This window comes from Hydra viridissima, unplaced genomic scaffold (genome assembly GCF_058129835.1).
Source record: "Hydra viridissima isolate aposymbiotic clone 2 unplaced genomic scaffold, HvirCarnegie_v1 scaffold_16, whole genome shotgun sequence".
NCBI lineage: Eukaryota > Metazoa > Cnidaria > Hydrozoa > Anthoathecata > Hydridae > Hydra > Hydra viridissima.
This window is the reverse complement of record NW_028324315.1, coordinates 3543917-3564098: the sequence shown is the minus strand read 5'-3', so window position 1 is coordinate 3564098 and position 20182 is coordinate 3543917. Positions and strand designations below refer to the sequence as shown.

Below are 20182 nucleotides of genomic sequence, written 5' to 3'. Positions count from 1 at the left end.
AAATTTTTTAAAAAAACTTTGCATTCTTCCATTCACCACACTCTGTGAGTTTGTGAAAAATCGAGATATGATGTGCAAGGCTTTTCATGATTTTCTTCGTTATCTCTGCCATAAATTCATTAGTTGGCCTGACAATCTACAATTGCTCGATTGCAAAGTTCCCTGCAGTTTTCTGTATGGCTCTGTGGCTATTAGCATGAATAGAAATCAATTTGTTGACATTCCACCTGATTATGATGAAGGCTAGCTAAATCTTCCAGTATGGTGCTATCTCTATCAGTCCCATGGTTATCTGTGGTCCAGGACTGAGAGCGCACTGTTTAAATGTCCTAAGGTATTGGCATGACGCATGGATGCATGAATATATGTATCAATGCATGCATGCATGCATGCATGCATGTATGTATGTATGTATGTATGTATGTATGTATGTATGGAAGTTTGTTTGTATGTATGTATGTATGTATGTATGTATGTATGTATGTATGTATGGAAAATTGTATGTATGGAAGTATGTATGCACGTTTGTGTGTATGCATGCATTACTTTTGCTAACATGATGCTGTCAACTGTAATTTAGGGTCATAAGTTTGTCCTTTTCCATTTGTTGTTTGATGTTTTGAGTGTTTTAGGTCACTTTTTTAAATTGTTTTACCTTTTTGTCAGTAAACATTTAAGGAGTTCATTTCTTCCAATAAAATGCTTTGTTTAATTTATATGTAAACAGAAATATTTCAAAAATATTTCTTGCTACTCAGTTTAAAGTCTTAAATTAGTTTACACCGTCCAAATTTCTAAACTTCAACTTTGTTTTTTAGATTTTAGTTTGTGAGAAATTGCTATTTGAGGCTAATGACAAACAAATCTTCCTAAGCTCTGCTGTTTTGGTGATGGATTAAAGTACCATCGTTACAACAGATGAAAAGAACATTTAAATACAGAGGTTCTCCAAATGTTTTTTGACAGAAAAAATCTGTCGGGGCGCTAGTATTTTGAGTTGATTTTGGATTGTTCAACTTGGCTTTTGATCGCATTATGCATTTGAATCTGCTGCTGCCCAGTGTTATTTTTAAATCTTGGTTAGTTGGGTTATTTCTGAAAGAAGGTTAAAAAACCCAAATGTTTTAGAATGAAATTGTTGCAGTTTTAGTTTCATACAACGAGCCCATGTTTTCATTGTTCAAACTTACAGTTACCCATCGACTTATTCAAATGCCCACAAGTTTTTTCGTTCAAAGGGAGGGAGCCAGCACACAAATTCGTTGAAAAAGTATCGCTTCTCGGCCTAATGGCTAAGATCAAGTGTAGTATCTTTTGGTGAGTTTTTAGCTCAATAGATTATTTAGTTATTCTACAAAGCTTCTTCGCCACTCTTAAAGAAAATCGACGTTTGTCATCGGCTGCTCCGTAACAAGAGTACAGACTTTGACGAACTTTTTTCGTTTTGTTTTTAAACTTTTTTTGCTTTTTTTTTTTTACTTTTATTCTCCTGCAACATGGCATCCTACGCAAAAACCGTCGGAAGCAAGACTGAAAGACAGGAACGAATCATCGACCTCAACATCCACATGGACCCGAAAGAACACTTCAACCGAAGTTATCAAGAAATGCGAGCGAAAGAACTCGAACAGAAGATTGCGAAAGTTGTCGGACCGAATAAGCTGATCAGCCTCACCTACGCCAACCGAGGAAATTGGATCGCTGAACTCCGTACGAAAACCGATGCCCAGTTGCTTGCAGACTCGGAACTTACCATCTCCGGCTGCAACCGAAAAGTCACATCGAAAGTCCGAAGCGAAATCGGCTTCCTTATTACCATCAAGTGTGACCCTCTAGTTGAAGACGATGAAATACTAGAGCAAATTAAACCCTTCGCAGCTGAAGTGTACTCCATCACACACACCAGCTACCGATTCAACCCTATCCTGAAAGATGGGAGACGACTCTTCCGAATTCGTCCATCGGTAAAACTCAATGAAATACCACACCACATTGAGATCGAAGGGGTCAAAATCGCACTCTACTTTGCAGGGAAATCTTTTCTCTGTGAAAAATGTGGTGCTTCACATCCTCCACAACAAAGATGTGTTCAACAAACTCCTCAAACTTCTAATACTACACCTGAAGCGATCACCGTTGCAAAAGCTAGCAACGCTAAAAAACCTTCTGCGAAACCAACTGAGAAAGAAATCGAAATGAAGCAGACGGTAGAACAAGAAAAGTTCGTGAAAGAAATCCGAGTCCTCGTTGACGAAGAGAGTCAAAGCATCACCGCTCTTGAAACCACCAACATCGAGACGGAAAGAATGGTTCAGAAACTAATGGACCTGGATGCTGAAATCAACGAGGCAGGTAGCTCCAGAAGAAAAGAAGAGAAAGACACACGAGAAGAGGGGTGGAAAACTGTGGACGTAAAAACAATTAAAAAGGTCACGGACGATAACGAATCCCGTACCGAAAAAGCCACTGCCAAACGAATGGCGCCCCCACCGACGCCTCAGAAAAAAGACATTAAGAAAGTTCAAAGGTAAACTTCCTCCTTTTATTTTTTATTTTTTGGGAGACTTACCTTTGTTTATTTCTTCGCTATTTTGTGGTTATAAAATTGCGTGATTGTAAATCTTTAAGCACACACACTCATCTCATAAAGCGTCAAAACATTCACAAATTCATATTTCATTAAATGGCCGTTTATTTCGCTTCTTTTCTTTTTCTCCATCTTTTTCACTTCTCTTACTTTTTATTTTCTCGTTTCTGTTCTACTAGAAAATTCTCACCACGCTTTCTCATCAATTATTCATTACGAACCATCTGTGCTATGTCGCAATCATACCATGCGCACATTCCAAAATCGAATTCGAAGTTCCTTAAAAACTTTGGATTTCGAGAGCAAAATTTGTTTAAAATACTCTGTAAGAATGGAGTCAGTACGTATTTTTTCAGCAAATGTTTGTGGTCTTATTGATGTTAAAAAGCAGAAAATAATGATCCACAAACTCCAGAAAATGCGTCATGACTTCATTTTACTGCAAGAGACGCATCTAAATAACGACCAGGCGAAGGAGTTCCTAGCGAAATGGAAACACGCAGGATTTTTCTCCGCAGGTCGCAACCATTCAGGAGGCACTCTAATTTTACATCAGGGAAATAATATCAACTTTCAGCTAATAGAAAAATTTGAGGATGCGCACGGGCGTTTTAACTATATTATCATCGAAGTTAAGTCGCAGAAATTTTTAATAATTAATGTGTACGCTACGTCCGGACAATCGCGCGATCAAGAAAACGCACGAAAGCTCCTTTGGGAATGCCTCGCTGCGAAATTTAAAAACCTAAACGCTGAAAACTACGCGATAATTTTAGGGGGCGATTTTAACATGGTCTTAAACGAACTAGACAGACACCCTCAACTAACGCGTAAGAAATGCGCTTCGAGCGAAAAATTTAAAAAGCTCTTGAACCTCTTAAATGTAGAAGACCTTTGGAGAGTTTTTAACCCCCACGGACAAGAGTTTACATACAAAGCCACCAACAACATTTCGTATGCGAGACTGGACAGAATCTACACCAGCAAACATCTACGCCAGTTCACTGACATTAAGCACGAACCGATGACATTCTCTGACCATCAGAACGGAGTCGAGGTTACCATAAGCTTAAACTCACTGGACATCGGCAAGACTGTGTGGATACTGAACAGAAAACATCTCAAAAACCCGCAATACAACGAACAAGTCGTAAAACTAATCACCGACTTTAACGAAAAAACGGTAAACTCCACAAACAAGCGAGAAGAGTGGGACGAACTTAAAAACGCCTTAAAAACTCTTTCCCAAACTTTTAGCAGATCTGAGGCGAAGAGCAAACGCGTTGCTGAATTTAAACTAAAAAAGCAACTGCGAAACGCACTTAAAAAAGCGCATTGCAACACCAACATGCGTAACTTAAGCGCAGAACTGAAAATAAAATTAGAGCAATTTGAAATGAATAGAGCGCACGGTGCAGCTGTTCGTGCTAAAATCAAATGGCGCACTCTCGGCGAAAAATGCAACAACTTCTTTTTTCAGCTTGAGAAGACGAAAATTGCTAAGCAAGTCGTCACGCGCATTAAGGATAAGAACGGAATTGAAAAATCAACCACCGAGGAAATTATTAAGGAATTTGAAAGGTTTTACAAACACTTGTACAAGGAGAGCAAAAACAGCCCTATACACCAAAAGCGTCTTTTAGATCGCGTCGAGGTGAACAGGATAAGCGACTTTCAACAGCATGCGCTAAGCGAGCCCATCACGCTAAAGGAAGTCAATTCGGCCCTCCAAGGCATGACTAACAACAAATCTCCTGGACCCGACGGCCTAACCGTCGAGTTCTACAAGACCCACTTCAACGTCTTGGGAGATGCCATCGTTTCCATGTTAAACGAGGTTGTTAGCAAAAACGAAATGACGACCTCGCAAAAAGAGGCGCTCATATCCTGCATCTACAAAAAAGGCGACAAGTGCGACATTTCTAATTGGCGACCAATCTCCCTCCTGAATACAGATTATAAGATCCTAACTAAAATAATTGCAAATAGACTAAAACCTGTGCTGGCAACAATATTAAGCGAAGACCAAACCGCGTGCGTGCCGCACAGGACAATTTATCACAACCTAGCCTACACAAGGGATGTCATTCAAATAGCAAATGATTGCCATCTCGACGCGTCTATCATCTCAATAGATCAGGTGAAAGCGTTCGACAGAGTGGACAGAAACTTTCTGTTCGACTGTTTAGACAAATTCGGCTTTAGCGCTAAGTTCGTTAACATCATAAAAACCATCTATTACGACATTAACGCGCGCCTCAAAATAAACGGCTTCACGTCTGAAAAGTTTCAGATACTAAGAGGAGTCAGGCAAGGCTGTCCTTTATCAATGATCCTCTACGTCATACAGGCTGAGATATTCGCCTGCTACGTACGTCAGAATAATAACATCAGAGGCATTACCATAAATGGACATGAAACCAAGCTGCAGCAATACGCCGATGACACCGTCTTTTACATTACCGGCGACAAATCCATCACTGCGCTTGGCAAAGCTCTCAAACTTAACAAAAAAGCGACAGGCGCTAAACTCAACATCCCAAAGTGCCAAGGTCTGTGGCTCGGCCGCAATAGAAACGAGAGCAAACCTAACTATCTAAACTTCACGTGGGACGGCCACTCTCTTAAGAGCCTCGGAGTGGTCTTCACCAACTCGCCTCACGTTCGAAACACCCAGTGGAACGAGTGCATCGAGCAACTCGACAAAAAAATACTCCGCTGGAAGAAGCTCCATTTGTCTTTCAAAGGCAAAGCCATAGCCATTAACCAGACCATACTGAGCAACCTTTGGCACTTAGCGTTCACCATCCCGCTGCCAAGCAAGCGTAAGATCAAGCTGCTCGAAAGCAAAATTGAGAAGTTCCTATGGAACAACTCCTCCATAAAAACCAACAACTTAGTATCCAAACTTCCCATTCAGAAAGGCGGACTTAACATCGTAAACATCCGCGACAAACTCGTCTCCATCCAAGTGAGCTGGCTCTCCAAGTTCTTCAACCACGATCTCAATGGAGCTTGGAGAGACACAGCCACTTTCATCTTTGACAGATATAGAGACGCCTCCCAGGGTGAGCGCATCTTTCTCACCGCCCACTCGCACACTTCGCTCAAAACTTTGCCACCATACTACCGGCAAATGGCGAAACACTGGGCCACCATCTATCAGAACTGCGCCATCACAAACCTAACCATCGAGGAAATTCTGAATCAGCCCATATACCATAACCCCCACATACGCCATCACAACAACGCTCTTAAAACAACACCACTCTCCAAACAGCGAAACATCCATCTCATTGCGGACGTAGCAAAAGTGTTTGTTCCTGGCTTTCTAAACTGCGAGCTCACTGGATTGACCGAAAAACATCTCAACAAAGTCATCATGTCGATCCCTCAGCAGTGGAGAGATAAAATAAACACCCAACATCAAAACTACGACCACCGCAGAGCCAAAATGCATCTCAGGATCAACGGCTCATCCGACATCTCTTTCCGCGAGCTCACGCCTAAAAACGTGTATCGTATTATATCCGCTAAGAAACATCACAGCGTTCCAACACACTACCACAAATGGAACCTTTATTTTACCGACAGCATGAGAGGCACAACTCAAAAAGAATGGGCTCGACTATTCTTAAACGTGCACAAAAACACCACCAACAACAAAGCTGACGAGGTAAAATACAAAATAATACACTTCGCTATTCCTACCAACTCCATCTTTAAGAAAAGAGGACATGCCCCGGATGACCTGTGTCCACAGTGCATGAAAGCGAAGGAAACATTAGCGCACATGATATACTCATGCGAAAAAGCTCAACCCCTCATAAAATACGCCATATCCATTCTAAACAAAATCTATACTCCGCAGCCTGCCTTCGAAAACACCTTTAAATTTTTCTTATTCTCACACGCAGAGAATGTAAATATTTTTAACCTTGGAAAAAGAATTTTAAACGAGTTGATTTATACCATATATTGTAATAGAATGAGGTCGTTCCATGACCGTTCGACTTTTACAAGACTGAAACTACTCATAGAGTTTCAGTGCAGGCTAAAAAATATTATTTATGAAGAAAAAGAATTCGCGAAACAAAATAACACACTGGACGACTTTCTCATAGAGTCTCGAAGTATCTGGGATGCAGATCTCAAACTAAATTTAGACACGAATTTAAACATCTATCTGAGCTAAAAGAAATACCCAGATACTAATTGAATTAAAAAATTTTCTTTTTTTTCGTTTTTTTTTTCGTTTTTTCGTATTTCAGTGTTTGTAGCGTCTCTCTCGTTTTTCCGTTTTTTCGCTTTTTCGATTTTTTATGTTTTTATGTCCTAAGCCATATGGCATCGTACCTCGGCGTCCGTGTGTTTTGTTTCGTGATTTAGTCCTGCGCTTGTTCAGTCATGTAAAGTCCTATTCGTGTCCGGTCATGGAGCAGTGGACCATTATTTGTAAATAATATCCATTGTAACATTTTTCGGACACCTCTGCAAGGCATCTGCCGGAGGAGGCAATAAATACCCAATACCTCAAGTGTAGTATCTGTTCTTATCAGTTTAATATCTGGTACGCCGGCATAGTCCGGCTCATATATTAATCTGATTTTTGGCATTTGGTCAAGGGATCGTAGGTTTACCTCGCCCTGACCGCGGGTTGCCTCGGCGTTGCACTACTGCTGAGTGCGGCCCATTAAAAAGAGAAAAAAAAAAAAACGGAACGATGCGGTTAGGGTCCAATCAAAAAACCACAATTGCGAAGATTGGGGCACGTCCGAGGCTCCCCACACAACGGGAAAGGCATACTTACCTGACGGGGAAGTAAACCTGATCAACATGGGGCTTCTTCCAGGGTGAGGCTCTTGCATTGCACTTCGCCTGGGCTGACCCCTGCGATTACCGCTAACGTCGGTAACTCGACCGTACAATTTCTGGTAGTGGGGGCCTGCGTTCGCGCTCGCCCCCTTTAAAGATGCAAAAAAAAAAACCCTCACTCAGCCCTCTATGAGTTACTGGACGTAAACGAGTATTTGAGAAAAGGTATGTTTTATGTGTATTTATATGTTATGTATATATCCTCGAGTGAAGATTTGTCAGTGAGAAGGTAAACAAAGCCTCCTAAAAGTGTAAACACATTTTATTTCGTTCAAAAGTTCTTTGTTGTTGTTTTGTTTTTTTTCTTATAAAATCAATGAAAATCTAGTCGCAACCAGTAAGCGTGATCGAACGGCTGCAACACCAGAAATCATTCAATGAATGGCTGTAATAAAAAAACAATAATGGTAATAATTGTTGAAAGAAAAAAAAATAGTCGCAATAATAAAAATATGATAATAATAGTAAGATTGAAAATAATAACAATCGTAATAATGGTAATAAAAGATGATGATAGCAATAACAGACTAATAATAATACCAACAGCAATGATAATAACGATAATAACAATAGTAATAATCATAAAAAATAAGTAATGGCAATAACAAACTAACAGTAATGATAGTAACAACAATAGTAACAATTTCCATCCATTTTTGTATATTTCATATTGGATTCTGGTATATTTTTTGACTTGTAGTTTATGACTTGAAAACAGCTATTATTGCATGTTTTGATAAGTTGCAGCAAGTCTACAAATCAACTTCGCGTAAGTTTCCAATGCCTTAACAATAATCTTTGAACAGGTGTGTAGCTATGAAATTAGCCTTTGGTATTGTTTAGATTGCCGTTTTGGAACGATTGCAACATAGCCTGAATGTTTGGCAACACACCGCTGCTCGCGATTGTAACACCAAACAACAGCTTGTTTAACTTCTTCGTCGTTGCGAACAGCTAGCTGCAAACGACGAGGAATGATCCTGGCTCTCTGGTTATCGCGTGCAGCATTACCAGCTAGCTGTAAGATTTTCGGCGGAGAGGTTTTCAAAAACTCCAGCTAAGTAGATGGTGCGCCTAAACCGATGAGATTAGACACGACCAATAGGAAACTGAAGAAAGCCACTCTTAGCCTTAGCTTTTCCTCCTTTTCCACGTGCTAACATTTTGTTTTCTACTGAAAACAGACTGACAGACTAGAGATCTCGTGCGGCTTTTTGTTAAACAGAAAAGAGTTTTTTAACCAATAGTAAAAAAGAAATAAACAATGCTCAAATGACGTAATCTTTTAAAAACCAATAGAAGTGCGTAGAACGGAAAAGTTATCAAGTTGGAAACCACAAATCTACTTTAAATTAAATCCAGTTGCAATGCAATGAAAACAAAGAAGAAAAAACTTTCACTGCTAAGCTCGTCGAAATGATCTGACGCACCAAAAGCCGGAGGAAAACAAGCGCCAAAGGTGGCAAAAAAAGGCGAGAAGCGCGCTGGTAAGAAAGGCGGAAAAGTCGCTGGAACTGGTGACAAGAAGCGCAAGAGAAAGAGACGAGAGTCTTATGCCACACAAATTTTAAAAACATTATACGCATTAGAAAATGGGTTCAAATGAAAATATCTGTTGCAATCGTTATATTTTATGGAGCAAACATCGCCGAGAACAAATTAGCTGCTGAAATAAAATACTCGAGTTGTTCTAATCCGTCTTAGTCTATGAACAACTGAAAACCTATTTGTTTTTTGTTGTTGTTGTTTTTTTGTTTGACTTGTTTTTTTTCTTCATTTTTTTTTTTTTTTTCTTTTTTAGAAACGAAAACTATAAGAACTCTATTCCTGCAAAAAAAAAAAAAAAAAAAAAATTTTAGCAAATTACTATTGGCTCCTAGTATTGTTTGTTTGTCACCATGTTTGTGTGCGTCAAGAATGTATAAATTGCATTCAGAATTGTCAATCAAACCAGAGTCCGATTTTTCTTTTTCATTTCTTCGTTGATGATTATAGAAAGACAAACAGCAGCACATTTCTTCCTTCCAGGCGTTGTATACTTATTTAATTATATTCTTATTGGCGCTTACAAGACAGTTAATGTAGTCTTTTGTGGTAAATTTTAAAACTATTAAGCATTAATTGGATAGTTACGAAATAACGAATGTTGTTAATGCTGGTAAGAAAATACTAATAACGAGGAAGTGGATGCAATGTGCTACCGTTAGTACTAACCATAATTTGATCACAAATGGAAAAGAAAGAAAAGAAAACAAAAAACTGTTTGAATAATTTCTTTTGAATAACGAATGTTTTTCTTTAGGAAGGTTGCAGAAAATAAAAGATTGAGAGAGCTTAACTACTTCTTGATTAGAATATGACCATTTTATGTGCAACTGAGGCAGAACATGGTTTTTAAAAATCATTATTCAGATTTAATCATTAGATCTTGCTAAAATTTTTGTTTTTTTTGTCATTAAATGCAAAAAATCTAACTTCTGCTTTTTTTTAAAAAAGAATCACACAAAGGCTTGGGCACTAGTATGAAACCGCAAGCTCTAAGATATCTAAAAGCATGCACTATCTTCCGACCATTCGCTGGGCACGGAAAAAACACATACTACATTTTAGTCACTGTGTATTAAGGTATGCATCAAATACTTGCCAATCGTATTTCGTTCATTTCGGGGTTTCGGGAAGGGGAACAATCAAATAAAAAAAAAAAAGCCTAAGATCGAATGATCGCGTACACTTTTCATCATTTAACTGACAGGTAAACTGAAGGAGTTACTACGCTCCACGAATTTAGTTTAACTTAGTTACTTAGTTACTACGATCTTAGTTTAACAACGGTGTAGTGGTTACGCGCAGTCCTACTAAAGTTATTGGTGTCGGCCTAGCGTCAAGGAGCCGTAAAGGTGCTTTTGGTTTGGTTTGTTTCGAATTAAAAAAAAAAAAAAAAAAAAAAATGGAAGAAAAGAGTATCTAAGACAAAACCAAGACAAGTGAGTTTAGAGGAGTTCCATTTAAGTTTTTATCATTTATCAAGAATGCTTTAAGTAACAAAAAGTACTGCGCTACTTATTTTCAATGTTTTCTACCTTATATTTTAAAACTTGAAGCAGTTTAGCCACTACTGTTTTGTACACTTTACTCTCTCAAGTCTTCAAAAATACTTAAAAATAGTTCCTGATTAAAAAAAAAAATAATGCTTAGAAATAAATTTGCATTTTTAGGGGTAGTCACAAGAGACTTTCAGAGTCCGTCTTGAGTTCCTGAAATATCTGTATTAAAATCTGCACTACCACTGCTACTACTCCTACTACTGCTACTCACAAGAGCATCCCAGTGAGCGAGGAAAAGTGAGGAGTTCTTCTCGCTCGTATCGGTGAGTGAAACAGAAGAAGCATCTTTCTGAGAATTTCTTCTTCTAGTTTGTTCACAGCTTTATTTCTTTTACAGTTAAACTGACACAAGGCCAACAAATGAATGGTCAATTAGGGATACTTTTCAATGGACAATCTGTCCACTTCTTTAAAACAATCCTTTAGTTTGATGAAAGATACGTGACAATTTTTTTTTTAAAAAATGGCATGTTCAATGCACTTTGAATCAAACCTTTTGTTTGGCTTTTTCATAACATGGCTTTTCAATGTTTTACAGAGTTTCTGTTAAAATTAACCCAGCCTCAGGTAGCAAGTCTAAGCATTGAAAATAAAATGTCGAAAGTACTGAATTTTGAGTGTACATATGGTTCTGGGGCAAGGTTGGTTAAGGGTTAAGTTAGGTTAGCATCAGACTTGGCTCAATTGTGGCTGTAACTTAATTGTAATTAAATGTATTTTCATGAAGTAATTGTTATTGTATTTTATAAGGTACAGTCACAAGTAATTGTAATAATATGACTTGTAAGTGAATTACAAGTGCAAGTCATTGTAATTCAGTTGCTATTAAAATTTCAAGTAATCGTAATTCAATTACATTTACAATTGAAATTGACCCAAGTCTGCTAGATAATATTTTTAACTTTGTTCTCCATCAATCCTGAGGTTCTATAATTTAAGCAAATACATTTTTAGGCTTGATTTAGGTTGGGCAATATGTAAAATTTTTTAAAAAAACTTTGCATTCTTCCATTCACCACACTCTGTGAGTTTGTGAAAAATCGAGATATGATGTGCAAGGCTTTTCATGATTTTCTTCGTTATCTCTGCCATAAATTCATTAGTTGGCCTGACAATCTACAATTGCTCGATTGCAAAGTTCCCTGCAGTTTTCTGTATGGCTCTGTGGCTATTAGCATGAATAGAAATCAATTTGTTGACATTCCACCTGATTATGATGAAGGCTAGCTAAATCTTCCAGTATGGTGCTATCTCTATCAGTCCCATGGTTATCTGTGGTCCAGGACTGAGAGCGCACTGTTTAAATGTCCTAAGGTATTGGCATGACGCATGGATGCATGAATATATGTATCAATGCATGCATGCATGCATGCATGCATGTATGTATGTATGTATGTATGTATGTATGTATGTATGGAAGTTTGTTTGTATGTATGTATGTATGTATGTATGTATGTATGTATGTATGTATGGAAAATTGTATGTATGGAAGTATGTATGCACGTTTGTGTGTATGCATGCATTACTTTTGCTAACATGATGCTGTCAACTGTAATTTAGGGTCATAAGTTTGTCCTTTTCCATTTGTTGTTTGATGTTTTGAGTGTTTTAGGTCACTTTTTTAAATTGTTTTACCTTTTTGTCAGTAAACATTTAAGGAGTTCATTTCTTCCAATAAAATGCTTTGTTTAATTTATATGTAAACAGAAATATTTCAAAAATATTTCTTGCTACTCAGTTTAAAGTCTTAAATTAGTTTACACCGTCCAAATTTCTAAACTTCAACTTTGTTTTTTAGATTTTAGTTTGTGAGAAATTGCTATTTGAGGCTAATGACAAACAAATCTTCCTAAGCTCTGCTGTTTTGGTGATGGATTAAAGTACCATCGTTACAACAGATGAAAAGAACATTTAAATACAGAGGTTCTCCAAATGTTTTTTGACAGAAAAAATCTGTCGGGGCGCTAGTATTTTGAGTTGATTTTGGATTGTTCAACTTGGCTTTTGATCGCATTATGCATTTGAATCTGCTGCTGCCCAGTGTTATTTTTAAATCTTGGTTAGTTGGGTTATTTCTGAAAGAAGGTTAAAAAACCCAAATGTTTTAGAATGAAATTGTTGCAGTTTTAGTTTCATACAACGAGCCCATGTTTTCATTGTTCAAACTTACAGTTACCCATCGACTTATTCAAATGCCCACAAGTTTTTTCGTTCAAAGGGAGGGAGCCAGCACACAAATTCGTTGAAAAAGTATCGCTTCTCGGCCTAATGGCTAAGATCAAGTGTAGTATCTGTTCTTATCAGTTTAATATCTGGTACGCCGGCATAGTCCGGCTCATATATTAATCTGATTTTTGGCATTTGGTCAAGGGATCGTAGGTTTACCTCGCCCTGACCGCGGGTTGCCTCGGCGTTGCACTACTGCTGAGTGCGGCCCATTAAAAAGAGAAAAAAAAAAAAACGGAACGATGCGGTTAGGGTCCAATCAAAAAACCACAATTGCGAAGATTGGGGCACGTCCGAGGCTCCCCACACAACGGGAAAGGCATACTTACCTGACGGGGAAGTAAACCTGATCAACATGGGGCTTCTTCCAGGGTGAGGCTCTTGCATTGCACTTCGCCTGGGCTGACCCCTGCGATTACCGCTAACGTCGGTAACTCGACCGTACAATTTCTGGTAGTGGGGGCCTGCGTTCGCGCTCGCCCCCTTTAAAGATGCAAAAAAAAAAACCCTCACTCAGCCCTCTATGAGTTACTGGACGTAAACGAGTATTTGAGAAAAGGTATGTTTTATGTGTATTTATATGTTATGTATATATCCTCGAGTGAAGATTTGTCAGTGAGAAGGTAAACAAAGCCTCCTAAAAGTGTAAACACATTTTATTTCGTTCAAAAGTTCTTTGTTGTTGTTTTGTTTTTTTTCTTATAAAATCAATGAAAATCTAGTCGCAACCAGTAAGCGTGATCGAACGGCTGCAACACCAGAAATCATTCAATGAATGGCTGTAATAAAAAAACAATAATGGTAATAATTGTTGAAAGAAAAAAAAATAGTCGCAATAATAAAAATATGATAATAATAGTAAGATTGAAAATAATAACAATCGTAATAATGGTAATAAAAGATGATGATAGCAATAACAGACTAATAATAATACCAACAGCAATGATAATAACGATAATAACAATAGTAATAATCATAAAAAATAAGTAATGGCAATAACAAACTAACAGTAATGATAGTAACAACAATAGTAACAATTTCCATCCATTTTTGTATATTTCATATTGGATTCTGGTATATTTTTTGACTTGTAGTTTATGACTTGAAAACAGCTATTATTGCATGTTTTGATAAGTTGCAGCAAGTCTACAAATCAACTTCGCGTAAGTTTCCAATGCCTTAACAATAATCTTTGAACAGGTGTGTAGCTATGAAATTAGCCTTTGGTATTGTTTAGATTGCCGTTTTGGAACGATTGCAACATAGCCTGAATGTTTGGCAACACACCGCTGCTCGCGATTGTAACACCAAACAACAGCTTGTTTAACTTCTTCGTCGTTGCGAACAGCTAGCTGCAAACGACGAGGAATGATCCTGGCTCTCTGGTTATCGCGTGCAGCATTACCAGCTAGCTGTAAGATTTTCGGCGGAGAGGTTTTCAAAAACTCCAGCTAAGTAGATGGTGCGCCTAAACCGATGAGATTAGACACGACCAATAGGAAACTGAAGAAAGCCACTCTTAGCCTTAGCTTTTCCTCCTTTTCCACGTGCTAACATTTTGTTTTCTACTGAAAACAGACTGACAGACTAGAGATCTCGTGCGGCTTTTTGTTAAACAGAAAAGAGTTTTTTAACCAATAGTAAAAAAGAAATAAACAATGCTCAAATGACGTAATCTTTTAAAAACCAATAGAAGTGCGTAGAACGGAAAAGTTATCAAGTTGGAAACCACAAATCTACTTTAAATTAAATCCAGTTGCAATGCAATGAAAACAAAGAAGAAAAAACTTTCACTGCTAAGCTCGTCGAAATGATCTGACGCACCAAAAGCCGGAGGAAAACAAGCGCCAAAGGTGGCAAAAAAAGGCGAGAAGCGCGCTGGTAAGAAAGGCGGAAAAGTCGCTGGAACTGGTGACAAGAAGCGCAAGAGAAAGAGACGAGAGTCTTATGCCACACAAATTTTAAAAACATTATACGCATTAGAAAATGGGTTCAAATGAAAATATCTGTTGCAATCGTTATATTTTATGGAGCAAACATCGCCGAGAACAAATTAGCTGCTGAAATAAAATACTCGAGTTGTTCTAATCCGTCTTAGTCTATGAACAACTGAAAACCTATTTGTTTTTTGTTGTTGTTGTTTTTTTGTTTGACTTGTTTTTTTTCTTCATTTTTTTTTTTTTTTTCTTTTTTAGAAACGAAAACTATAAGAACTCTATTCCTGCAAAAAAAAAAAAAAAAAAAAAATTTTAGCAAATTACTATTGGCTCCTAGTATTGTTTGTTTGTCACCATGTTTGTGTGCGTCAAGAATGTATAAATTGCATTCAGAATTGTCAATCAAACCAGAGTCCGATTTTTCTTTTTCATTTCTTCGTTGATGATTATAGAAAGACAAACAGCAGCACATTTCTTCCTTCCAGGCGTTGTATACTTATTTAATTATATTCTTATTGGCGCTTACAAGACAGTTAATGTAGTCTTTTGTGGTAAATTTTAAAACTATTAAGCATTAATTGGATAGTTACGAAATAACGAATGTTGTTAATGCTGGTAAGAAAATACTAATAACGAGGAAGTGGATGCAATGTGCTACCGTTAGTACTAACCATAATTTGATCACAAATGGAAAAGAAAGAAAAGAAAACAAAAAACTGTTTGAATAATTTCTTTTGAATAACGAATGTTTTTCTTTAGGAAGGTTGCAGAAAATAAAAGATTGAGAGAGCTTAACTACTTCTTGATTAGAATATGACCATTTTATGTGCAACTGAGGCAGAACATGGTTTTTAAAAATCATTATTCAGATTTAATCATTAGATCTTGCTAAAATTTTTGTTTTTTTTGTCATTAAATGCAAAAAATCTAACTTCTGCTTTTTTTTAAAAAAGAATCACACAAAGGCTTGGGCACTAGTATGAAACCGCAAGCTCTAAGATATCTAAAAGCATGCACTATCTTCCGACCATTCGCTGGGCACGGAAAAAACACATACTACATTTTAGTCACTGTGTATTAAGGTATGCATCAAATACTTGCCAATCGTATTTCGTTCATTTCGGGGTTTCGGGAAGGGGAACAATCAAATAAAAAAAAAAAAGCCTAAGATCGAATGATCGCGTACACTTTTCATCATTTAACTGACAGGTAAACTGAAGGAGTTACTACGCTCCACGAATTTAGTTTAACTTAGTTACTTAGTTACTACGATCTTAGTTTAACAACGGTGTAGTGGTTACGCGCAGTCCTACTAAAGTTATTGGTGTCGGCCTAGCGTCAAGGAGCCGTAAAGGTGCTTTTGGTTTGGTTTGTTTCGAATTAAAAAAAAAAAAAAAAAAAAAAATGGAAGAAAAGAGTATCTAAGACAAAACCAAGACAAGTGAGTTTAGAGGAGTTCCATTTAAGTTTTTATCATTTATCAAGAATGCTTTAAGTAACAAAAAGTACTGCGCTACTTATTTTCAATGTTTTCTACCTTATATTTTAAAACTTGAAGCAGTTTAGCCACTACTGTTTTGTACACTTTACTCTCTCAAGTCTTCAAAAATACTTAAAAATAGTTCCTGATTAAAAAAAAAAATAATGCTTAGAAATAAATTTGCATTTTTAGGGGTAGTCACAAGAGACTTTCAGAGTCCGTCTTGAGTTCCTGAAATATCTGTATTAAAATCTGCACTACCACTGCTACTACTCCTACTACTGCTACTCACAAGAGCATCCCAGTGAGCGAGGAAAAGTGAGGAGTTCTTCTCGCTCGTATCGGTGAGTGAAACAGAAGAAGCATCTTTCTGAGAATTTCTTCTTCTAGTTTGTTCACAGCTTTATTTCTTTTACAGTTAAACTGACACAAGGCCAACAAATGAATGGTCAATTAGGGATACTTTTCAATGGACAATCTGTCCACTTCTTTAAAACAATCCTTTAGTTTGATGAAAGATACGTGACAATTTTTTTTTTAAAAAATGGCATGTTCAATGCACTTTGAATCAAACCTTTTGTTTGGCTTTTTCATAACATGGCTTTTCAATGTTTTACAGAGTTTCTGTTAAAATTAACCCAGCCTCAGGTAGCAAGTCTAAGCATTGAAAATAAAATGTCGAAAGTACTGAATTTTGAGTGTACATATGGTTCTGGGGCAAGGTTGGTTAAGGGTTAAGTTAGGTTAGCATCAGACTTGGCTCAATTGTGGCTGTAACTTAATTGTAATTAAATGTATTTTCATGAAGTAATTGTTATTGTATTTTATAAGGTACAGTCACAAGTAATTGTAATAATATGACTTGTAAGTGAATTACAAGTGCAAGTCATTGTAATTCAGTTGCTATTAAAATTTCAAGTAATCGTAATTCAATTACATTTACAATTGAAATTGACCCAAGTCTGCTAGATAATATTTTTAACTTTGTTCTCCATCAATCCTGAGGTTCTATAATTTAAGCAAATACATTTTTAGGCTTGATTTAGGTTGGGCAATATGTAAAATTTTTTAAAAAAACTTTGCATTCTTCCATTCACCACACTCTGTGAGTTTGTGAAAAATCGAGATATGATGTGCAAGGCTTTTCATGATTTTCTTCGTTATCTCTGCCATAAATTCATTAGTTGGCCTGACAATCTACAATTGCTCGATTGCAAAGTTCCCTGCAGTTTTCTGTATGGCTCTGTGGCTATTAGCATGAATAGAAATCAATTTGTTGACATTCCACCTGATTATGATGAAGGCTAGCTAAATCTTCCAGTATGGTGCTATCTCTATCAGTCCCATGGTTATCTGTGGTCCAGGACTGAGAGCGCACTGTTTAAATGTCCTAAGGTATTGGCATGACGCATGGATGCATGAATATATGTATCAATGCATGCATGCATGCATGCATGCATGTATGTATGTATGTATGTATGTATGTATGTATGGAAGTTTGTTTGTATGTATGTATGTATGTATGTATGTATGTATGTATGTATGTATGTATGGAAAATTGTATGTATGGAAGTATGTATGCACGTTTGTGTGTATGCATGCATTACTTTTGCTAACATGATGCTGTCAACTGTAATTTAGGGTCATAAGTTTGTCCTTTTCCATTTGTTGTTTGATGTTTTGAGTGTTTTAGGTCACTTTTTTAAATTGTTTTACCTTTTTGTCAGTAAACATTTAAGGAGTTCATTTCTTCCAATAAAATGCTTTGTTTAATTTATATGTAAACAGAAATATTTCAAAAATATTTCTTGCTACTCAGTTTAAAGTCTTAAATTAGTTTACACCGTCCAAATTTCTAAACTTCAACTTTGTTTTTTAGATTTTAGTTTGTGAGAAATTGCTATTTGAGGCTAATGACAAACAAATCTTCCTAAGCTCTGCTGTTTTGGTGATGGATTAAAGTACCATCGTTACAACAGATGAAAAGAACATTTAAATACAGAGGTTCTCCAAATGTTTTTTGACAGAAAAAATCTGTCGGGGCGCTAGTATTTTGAGTTGATTTTGGATTGTTCAACTTGGCTTTTGATCGCATTATGCATTTGAATCTGCTGCTGCCCAGTGTTATTTTTAAATCTTGGTTAGTTGGGTTATTTCTGAAAGAAGGTTAAAAAACCCAAATGTTTTAGAATGAAATTGTTGCAGTTTTAGTTTCATACAACGAGCCCATGTTTTCATTGTTCAAACTTACAGTTACCCATCGACTTATTCAAATGCCCACAAGTTTTTTCGTTCAAAGGGAGGGAGCCAGCACACAAATTCGTTGAAAAAGTATCGCTTCTCGGCCTAATGGCTAAGATCAAGTGTAGTATCTGTTCTTATCAGTTTAATATCTGGTACGCCGGCATAGTCCGGCTCATATATTAATCTGATTTTTGGCATTTGGTCAAGGGATCGTAGGTTTACCTCGCCCTGACCGCGGGTTGCCTCGGCGTTGCACTACTGCTGAGTGCGGCCCATTAAAAAGAGAAAAAAAAAAAAACGGAACGATGCGGTTAGGGTCCAATCAAAAAACCACAATTGCGAAGATTGGGGCACGTCCGAGGCTCCCCACACAACGGGAAAGGCATACTTACCTGACGGGGAAGTAAACCTGATCAACATGGGGCTTCTTCCAGGGTGAGGCTCTTGCATTGCACTTCGCCTGGGCTGACCCCTGCGATTACCGCTAACGTCGGTAACTCGACCGTACAATTTCTGGTAGTGGGGGCCTGCGTTCGCGCTCGCCCCCTTTAAAGATGCAAAAAAAAAAACCCTCACTCAGCCCTCTATGAGTTACTGGACGTAAACGAGTATTTGAGAAAAGGTATGTTTTATGTGTATTTATATGTTATGTATATATCCTCGAGTGAAGATTTGTCAGTGAGAAGGTAAACAAAGCCTCCTAAAAGTGTAAACACATTTTATTTCGTTCAAAAGTTCTTTGTTGTTGTTTTGTTTTTTTTCTTATAAAATCAATGAAAATCTAGTCGCAACCAGTAAGCGTGATCGAACGGCTGCAACACCAGAAATCATTCAATGAATGGCTGTAATAAAAAAACAATAATGGTAATAATTGTTGAAAGAAAAAAAAATAGTCGCAATAATAAAAATATGATAATAATAGTAAGATTGAAAATAATAACAATCGTAATAATGGTAATAAAAGATGATGATAGCAATAACAGACTAATAATAATACCAACAGCAATGATAATAACGATAATAACAATAGTAATAATCATAAAAAATAAGTAATGGCAATAACAAACTAACAGTAATGATAGTAACAACAATAGTAACAATTTCCATCCATTTTTGTATATTTCATATTGGATTCTGGTATATTTTTTGACTTGTAGTTTATGACTTGAAAACAGCTATTATTGCATGTTTTGATAAGTTGCAGCAAGTCTACAAATCAACTTCGCGTAAGTTTCCAATGCCTTAACAATAATCTTTGAACAGGTGTGTAGCTATGAAATTAGCCTTTGGTATTGTTTAGATTGCCGTTTTGGAACGATTGCAACATAGCCTGAATGTTTGGCAACACACCGCTGCTCGCGATTGTAACACCAAACAACAGCTTGTTTAACTTCTTCGTCGTTGCGAACAGCTAGCTGCAAACGACGAGGAATGATCCTGGCTCTCTGGTTATCGCGTGCAGCATTACCAGCTAGCTGTAAGATTTTCGGCGGAGAGGTTTTCAAAAACTCCAGCTAAGTAGATGGTGCGCCTAAACCGATGAGATTAGACACGACCAATAGGAAACTGAAGAAAGCCACTCTTAGCCTTAGCTTTTCCTCCTTTTCCACGTGCTAACATTTTGTTTTCTACTGAAAACAGACTGACAGACTAGAGATCTCGTGCGGCTTTTTGTTAAACAGAAAAGAGTTTTTTAACCAATAGTAAAAAAGAAATAAACAATGCTCAA

The 20182-nt window shown here is 37.1% G+C and overlaps 5 non-coding genes and 2 pseudogenes across 5 annotated transcripts; all 7 read left to right on the top strand.

Annotated features, from left to right (window-relative positions):
• Positions 1-1272: 1272 nt before the first annotated feature.
• On the top strand, positions 1273-1376 carry LOC149877441 (U2 spliceosomal RNA; annotated as a pseudogene).
• A 5732-nt stretch (positions 1377-7108) lies between these two features.
• LOC149877440 (U2 spliceosomal RNA) lies at positions 7109-7286 on the top strand (annotated as a pseudogene).
• Positions 7287-7389: 103 nt separating this feature from the next.
• LOC149877439 (U1 spliceosomal RNA) lies at positions 7390-7553 on the top strand. The gene has a single exon (XR_016448256.1). It is a non-coding gene; the product is annotated as a U1 spliceosomal RNA (small nuclear RNA).
• Positions 7554-12818: 5265 nt separating this feature from the next.
• LOC149877438 (U2 spliceosomal RNA) lies at positions 12819-13010 on the top strand. The gene has a single exon (XR_016448197.1). It is a non-coding gene; the product is annotated as a U2 spliceosomal RNA (small nuclear RNA).
• Positions 13011-13113: 103 nt separating this feature from the next.
• Positions 13114-13277, top strand: LOC149877437 (U1 spliceosomal RNA). The gene has a single exon (XR_016448251.1). It is a non-coding gene; the product is annotated as a U1 spliceosomal RNA (small nuclear RNA).
• A 5265-nt stretch (positions 13278-18542) lies between these two features.
• Positions 18543-18734, top strand: LOC149877436 (U2 spliceosomal RNA). The gene has a single exon (XR_016448196.1). It is a non-coding gene; the product is annotated as a U2 spliceosomal RNA (small nuclear RNA).
• A 103-nt stretch (positions 18735-18837) lies between these two features.
• LOC149877435 (U1 spliceosomal RNA) lies at positions 18838-19001 on the top strand. The gene has a single exon (XR_016448250.1). It is a non-coding gene; the product is annotated as a U1 spliceosomal RNA (small nuclear RNA).
• Positions 19002-20182: the final 1181 nt, after the last annotated feature.